Source organism: Haliotis rubra, unplaced genomic scaffold (assembly GCF_003918875.1).
Source record: "Haliotis rubra isolate DU_JTF1 unplaced genomic scaffold, ASM391887v1 Scf82, whole genome shotgun sequence".
In the NCBI taxonomy this organism is placed as follows: Eukaryota; Metazoa; Mollusca; class Gastropoda; order Lepetellida; family Haliotidae; genus Haliotis; species Haliotis rubra.
In genome coordinates, this window is record NW_025767546.1 from 2,576,060 (window position 1) to 2,583,820 (window position 7,761).

Consider the following 7,761-nt stretch of genomic DNA (forward strand, 5'->3'; position numbering starts at 1 on the left):
AATAACCCCTTAAACTAGTTCAGTCATTAAACGCATTCATAAAAATGAAAGCAAATCATCTCCGATGAAAATGTAGAGGGTCCAAGGTTTGAAGTTTTGTATTATTGTATGGATAGTTAAATCCCTCAATTCACATAAATTTTTTCATGGCCTGAAAATGATGTCGATTGTTTGTTATTGGTATTTTTGAAAAGCATATATACTGAGTCAAAAAAGAAACTTCACAAAATGTAATTTGAAAAATAATGAATAATTTTTCTCTGGTGATACATCTATGTATCCGAAATGGGATCCCTATCTTTCGACTCTAGAAAAACGTTAGCAAAACCCACTCAAACCCATCCTTTCGTCCTGCAAATGACGTTAGTGCCAAATCAGGTTTTGCACGTGCAGTCGATCACGTGATCTTCGCCCAACGTCACCTCCGATGGACCCAGAGCGACTGGAATCGAGTCGTCTTTAGCGATGAATCCAGGTTTACCCTTAGATTCGTGGACGGCAGGCATAAAGTCTGGAGACGACGTCGTGAACGGTATGCCCTATGTTGTGTACAGGAAGTCGACAGATTCGGAGGCGGAAGTTGCATGGTGTGGGGTGCTTTCTGTGGGAACAACCGTTCCCGACTTCTGGTCATCCGTGGAAACCTCACAGCTGCTGCTTACCGCGACCAGGTGCTCACCCCTGAACTCGTTCCTAACATGGTGGCTCATGGCCCAGGTCTACAGTTCCAGCATGATAATGCTCGGCCGCATACCGCGATGTTGACACGAAATTTCCTTCCAAACGCTGGAATCAACGTCATGGACTTGCCATCGAGCTCCCCTGACCTTAATCTAATACAGCACGTTTGGGATGCATTTGGGAGAAGGCTTCGTGGTCTTAGGAACCAACCTCAGAATTTGCAGGAACTTGGCGCTGCCTTGCAAGAGCAATGGCGCAGAATCCCCAACCGCGTGTTCACAAGCATCAGGCAGTCGATGAGGAGACGGTGTTTGGCAGTAGTGAATGCGCTGGGCGGCCATACACGATATTGAACTGAGAAATTTCGCATTTTTATTCTTGTGACTTGACATTCTGTATACCCATGTTTTGGAACGGCGGTGTAGCCTAATGGAACTGATCATGGCACTGCCAGTGTATCGAGTACATCACACAGATCTCAGCAATGAAATAATAACAATTTAACCATCTTACCATCTCTTGTTCTTTTTTAGTGCCCTGAAGAAAGAATGTGAAGTTTCTTTTTTGACTCAGTATATTTCCGGACAAGCATATAGATAATGGTAGCATATGCTTTTGAGTAAGTCATGATAAGAGACAAATATTCTGTTTTCATCTTAAAATAGTTACAATATAGTGATGTTGAAGATGAAGATGATGGAATTGTTTCTCCAAAATGTCTTCAGTTCTCATTTAGATTTAATAATATGCAAATGTAGATAATGAAACTAAAGTGGGACATATTTACACTTCATGACTACTTGAATTGTAATTATGTCAATATGGGTGTTCGTTACTATAACATATGGTTATGATATCATATTCATGAATCATTTCATACTGCCCAGCTTCCACTGGGAATATTTCGTTGACATCATGCTTTCCTGACTCCATCAGGAATATTATATTCATGGGATACTGCCCAGCTTCCATCGGTAATATTACATGGATATCATATTTCCTGTCATCATCGAAAATATTACAGCCTATATGTGTAAATTGGCAGAGGGATTCCCGTTTTAGTGAAATTAAGATCAAGGCACTTATATAGCGTGCATGAGTGGACAGGTTGTGTCAAATAGCAATGAACGTTAGAGATTTTAGAAGATGCATGTGTCCGACATCTTAGCATTCTGAGGAGTGCATAATACAACATATCCAATACCCCTCCTGTCTATATCGATCTGAGTCCCTTCTATGGGACCGCCTCCGTGGTGTAGTGGTTAGAGCGTCCGCCCGGAGTACGGAAGGTCGCGGGTCTGCGTCATACCAAAAAACGTTAAAATATGGTACTACTTAGTCCGTGTCTGGCGCTCGGCATTAATGGGTACAACAAGGACCGGTCGGCTCGGAGTCAGTATAATGTGTCTGAGAGGGGTATTTCTGCTCCACTGCGGCATGGTATCTCAGTGGGCTAGCACTATAAAACCAGCTTCAGTCTGGGCTAGTACAAGCAGCCGTACATACACATACAGACGCATGCACATCGTCATATGAGCGAAATAATCTCAAGCACGACGTTAAACCCAATTCCACCACCACCACCCTTCTATCGTCCCGAGTACATGATATGCACACTCTCACTTCATTCGTTCTGAGCGATATATAAAACATGCTATACCCAATCTGTTTTGCCTTTTAGTCTGAATGCAGCAAATTCGGTCCCGAACATCTGAATGCGGAAAATTGTTTACAGTTACGAAGCTTATTACAACGCAAAGAATCAGCATAATTTAAGAAACACAAATTAGTGCTTGAACCATTTTAATTAATATGAACGATTCTGTATTATTAAGTGACGCAGAAACAGATTTCAGTTATTTTTTTTCGTTTTCGAATTATTAAATAATGCTTTTTATGTCTTGCTTTGAGTGGGGATTGCCACACAATATGAACGAGTGAATAATTGACGAGTACAAAAATAATTAGAAATTCTGAAGGTGTTTCCAAATAAGAGTGGGTAAATATTCGCAAAACAATATGTAAATGATAAATCTAATTCTGTGTTACCCCACGAAAACATATACAAAAATTTCCCACTCTTTGGTCACCTAAAGTCCTAGCGTTGACCGGGATCAGTGTCGCAGTAGATAGGGTTTTACGAAATTGTGGGCTGTTTATCCTTGTTCTGGTCGTATCCCTGTTCTGGTCGCTACAGACGTGTAGATGAACGTCAAAATCAACCCACTACTCTCAAAGAACAGAGTGCAGCTGTCAATGATCAGGGGAACAATATGAGCCAAGCTGTCACTGGTCGACTCATCAGAATCATGCTTGAGCATGTATACCCAACAGAGGTAGTATCACCCTATATCAGTTTGCTTCAAAGTAATAACTTGACCAGCGACCTTTTTAGAGCCATTGTACGCCACACTCTCATCACACCGACCATTAGAACAAATCTGATCTTAAGATTTCCTTTCGCCACAACCAGGTGGTTCAGAAGGTTTGTCTTGATGACTCTCAATGTCTCCTACTTTCTAGGCGTAGTAAATACAAAAGTACTTTTGCGTGCTGTTTAAAAAAAATTAAACCATATGAAAATGTTTGTCTTCGTTTAAACTTAGGAATAATTTCAATGCAAATCTGTGACGCAGAATCTTGATTTATTAATATTTGTGTGTGAGTTCCAGTGATTAATATGAAACATACATGTCCTCAGCCCAACCCCACTTACTTCCACGTTCATACGCAACACGACATGATGTATGCATCAATAGAGTACTCATAAGAAATTGTGAGTTTATCATGTATATTTTAAAGTAAGATAGCACCGTAACCCAGTAACAACTTGAATGCTAACCAAAGTAAATAGAGTAGCCTTTCAGTGTAACGAAAGTTTTTGCCGACGATGTTCCCAATGTTCTGGAAATGATGCCTCCGCTTCAAACTGTGCAAAATTATCATCCACAAAGACTCTACTCCGTAAGACATTCTGGGCTGCTGACTTTTCATTGGTAATGAAATCTTATAACAATAATGTCAATGATTTGACATAAAGCTGGCGAGAACACCAAATGTGTAAAGTCACCAAAAGAAATACTATTAGATAAATAGGTAGTTGACTGAAATTATACTTTCTGAAGTAAACAAATCCGATGTATCGGTCATCACATAATCGGCACTTTCTCCATATTAGGTGTACCAGAGGCGAGATCAGTCATTGGTAACGCCGCTTCTGTTCCCGTGGCTCCAGCTCCACCTCCAGGCTCTCCTGTGTAGATTCCTCGTGCATTTTGAAATTCCTCTTCCTTTTCCAGAAACACTTGGTACAAATATTGGGTCAGCTTCGCTGAAACCAGCTCACTGGAATTCCAGGAGATCATGGACAAGACAAGTACTCCATCTATTCCAAGGAAAGTGCTGATGAATCGAGTTATAGAGTGTTCGTCTGGGCTAGATCCTTTGGCAGCGGTAACGTGGGCAGCTATCCTGCCATCTCTTAGGAATGGAAGGAAAAGATAGCCTGCCCACAGGACAAGGTTAAGGATGGTGATGGAAGCCAGGAGGAAGATCCAGTACCACAGGAAGGTGAAAATCTTCTCATAGATTTCGGTGATTGGTAGAGTGCACTGAACTGTATAATCGTGGACTGTCGTCATCCAGTGAATTTGAAAATTGCAATAACCATCTTTTACAAGCAAAGGTTTTATGATGGAGTCCATATCAAAACCAGCATAGGATCCAACCCTGATTGCCAGGTATTGTCTGAAGTATGTTGTTAGGAACACAAACTGGGCTATCAGATTGACACAGGAGAGAAGTTTCACAAATAGATACACAAGAGCCAAAATGATTCGATTTCTTCTCAACAGACTTCCAAATATTCGGGCTGCATCACTGAACATGACCTGGCTATTCTCGGCATTGGTCAATTGTACACTTTTCAGGGACTCCACCGTTTCTTCCATATTGAAAGTAAACAAGTGCTTGCTGCTGTTCCATATGATGTTTGGTAGTTTGAAAGCGAGCGCTTGGAAGAAGAGTATGAGTGGTATCCAGAGGTGATAGGAGGGTACAGGTTCCGGTTTTTCGTCGTCATAATCATCAGGCATTGACTTCATATAATACAAGCCCTTCAGAAAACACGATTCCTGCGTGTACGAGTACTGAGACTGTTCGAATTGAGCAGGGCACCAACAACTGATGGGTGTAGTGATGTAACGCATGGCGAATGATCCCACAGAACACACGGCCAATAGAAGAACTGTCCAGAAGCTGTTGATGGAGTCGACATAATCCTGATCTAATCCACGTCCAAACCATGCTCTCAATCCTGCCATTGTTGTCTAAAACAAAACCAAAACAGCATTTGTCAGTTGAGTAAGAAAGGTTCGCACCTATTGCGCCATTGATTTCAAAGATGTGCACAGAACATATATTCTATGTATCGTATTTAAGTTAATGGGTGGCTTAAATTTTGCATAACATCGGCAGTATTGCATCCATCGGGATGAGAAGAAGTTAGTTATTGTCGACAAAAGAAAGTCAAACTGCGGCTTTACGACTCCCAGTTTAGGTATAAAAAACACATCAATATTAAAACAAATACTTTTTCATCAGAATATTTTTGAATAAATTATAACTAGGCTTAAAACTGGGCACAAAACTGATGGGTGTAGTTATGTAACGCATGACAAATGGTCCCACAGACCACACAACCAATAGAAGGACTGTCCAGAAACTGTTGTTGGAGTCGACATAATCCTGATCTAATCCACGTCCAAACCATATATATTTATGAATTATGGGAATTATGTGGACTTCTGATTCCTGAATGATTTCCCAGCAAGATTTACGCCATAACTTTGAATACCAGTGGTTGTGTGTAACGCAAACAAATAAAGAAATCCAAATACTATTTGGGGATTAAAACATTAGTTAATGTTATATACTCTGATTTTAGATGGACTCACGTGCCACCGCATTTCATATTAATAACATCTTCAAGTTATCGAATTCACAGTTCTTTGTACAGAAAAGATTGACCAAGAGCTGCTCTCGTTAAATGTACATCGTTTCAAATCTAGGACATCACAAAGCTGCGCTGTGCTCGACTCACACTACGAGTCGTAAAACATATTTTCCATTATCAAATACATTTGCAATTTGACACTTATTTGTTGACAATATTGGGATATCCTGATCGGGGATGGTTCAGGCTCTCAAAACGTCGTGAGAGAAATTAAAAAAGAAGTTTAATCCATAAAAATATCTTGGACATCAATGTACAACTTCTAAATGCCACTGAAAGACATCAATATTGGGATACTTTATGTCAAATGTCAACAGACATATGCGAACGACAATTCAGAATCAATTTCAAGCTTCTCCTCACACACAGCTGCATTTATGATATGACTTCCAAAATATCTGAAGAATCTAGTAATTCCCCATACTCCCAGCAACTCACTTCTTCTCTCCGAGCCAACCACCAAGACTACTATAGGTGATAGAGCCTTCTAAGCTGCAGCGTCACTACTCTGGAACAGCCTCCCTATCACTATCAGAGAAATTAACTCTAAAGACGTTTTAAAAAGACACCTGTTAACAATCTCCCTCTCATAGACTTTTCAGACTTTCTTCTTCAGCGCCGTTAAGCAAATACTTTTGGAAGCAGGCGCTATATAAATATACTTCACTCGGTGTTCATCCACGAGTTGTTGATTGATATATGACCATCCCCTGTGGAAGCAAGTATACACTATTAAGTCTAAATAACGTAAGATTACAACAGCTATACTTACAATGATTTAGTGAAGGGGTCCTGTTCCTGAAGTGGGTATGTGAAATTAGCCTGTCTGAACCTCCTCACAGGGTAACAGTACAGACAGTTTACTTTACATCCAACTGCAGAAGTCAACAGTACTGGCGATAGTAAACGCTTATAGTTGTTAGGAATGACTGCAGAATGTGAGTCAATCTGATTAGTCTTGCCATGCATGCATTAATTAATTAATTATGTCAAATTAGCCTCTGTGTAGCGGTAATTGTTGCAAATTATCAAGACTGACATTTAAGTACATTAGTACTTTTAACCTCTCTGGTTTCTACAACATGGACCGATTATGCTAGGAAAATGAATTCGAGTGATCTTGTTCAACACCAAGTCGATTAATTGTTGCGGACTCAAATTTGCCGGTTTTTTTCTTGTTTATTTTTAATAATGAGAGCCGTGACTGATTGGTTAAGGAGCGGGCATTTTCGAAGCAGTTTGTTCACAGGCGAAATATTAATGCCAAGTGAAATCGATCGACACACGTTTTGGGTAACTTTAGTTAACTAGTAGAAGAATCTCTGTGTTTCTGAAATGAACTGAATGTGCGAATGAATTCTGTAGAGTCAATCATCTTGGCTCATGTGTGTCAAAATGGCGTAAACACTTAATGAAACTGTGGACATATATTCCAGATTTGTATGAATGCATGTATGTAAGATACAATTGTTGTCAGCCGATAGCTCGGGGCATATTTAATGGAGGAAATACAAAACAATATTTTGAAACGGGTTCAGGATTCAGAGGATAGGATGTGTGGAGAAATCAAATCAGTCAAAGAGGACATAAAATATCTCAAGTCTGACATCACTATTCTAAGGATTGAAATTAAACAAGAACAAGATATACTTAGAGTTGATATGGATGTTCTGAATGACAGGGTTATAGATACAGACAACTGCCCATCTGAGTTAGAGAAAAGGATAGAGGATTAGGAACAGAGGAGTAGGAGATACAATATGGTGTTGTATGGCATATCAGAGTCTTCAGCTGAAGAGAGTCATACTGAGAGCAAGGCCAAGGTTCTTCATGTACTTAACACTGCTAGAGAGGTTACGAAATTAGCACCACTATTACCAAGAGACATGGAGAGGGCACGCAGGGGATCTAAGAGAAAATCAGATTCTAATAGGCCCCTGTTTTTGTGAGAATGTTGCATTGGGAGGACACGTGGCATAGTGTAAAAATGAGGGATATTGTAAGGGAGAATGGAACTGGCATCGCCAATGACCTCGCAGCAGCACAGAGACAAAAGATTTCTAGGA

The 7,761-nt window shown here is 40.2% G+C and overlaps 1 protein-coding gene across 2 annotated transcripts in view; it reads right to left on the reverse strand.

Annotated features, from left to right (window-relative positions):
• LOC124262027 (innexin-19-like) overlaps window positions 1-6,608 on the reverse strand; it is a 28,153-nt gene extending 21,545 nt beyond the window's left edge. Inside the window, exons 1-2 of one of the 2 annotated variants that reach the window (XR_006894488.1) lie at window positions 6,468-6,608; window positions 4,509-5,009 (exon numbers count right to left, since the gene is read on the reverse strand). The gene's annotated coding sequence lies outside the window, so the exon portion shown is untranslated. Of the gene's footprint in view, window positions 1-4,508; window positions 5,010-6,467 lie in introns of those variants that run through there. The other variant, XM_046696446.1, reaches the window with a different exon arrangement.
• Window positions 6,609-7,761: the final 1,153 nt, after the last annotated feature.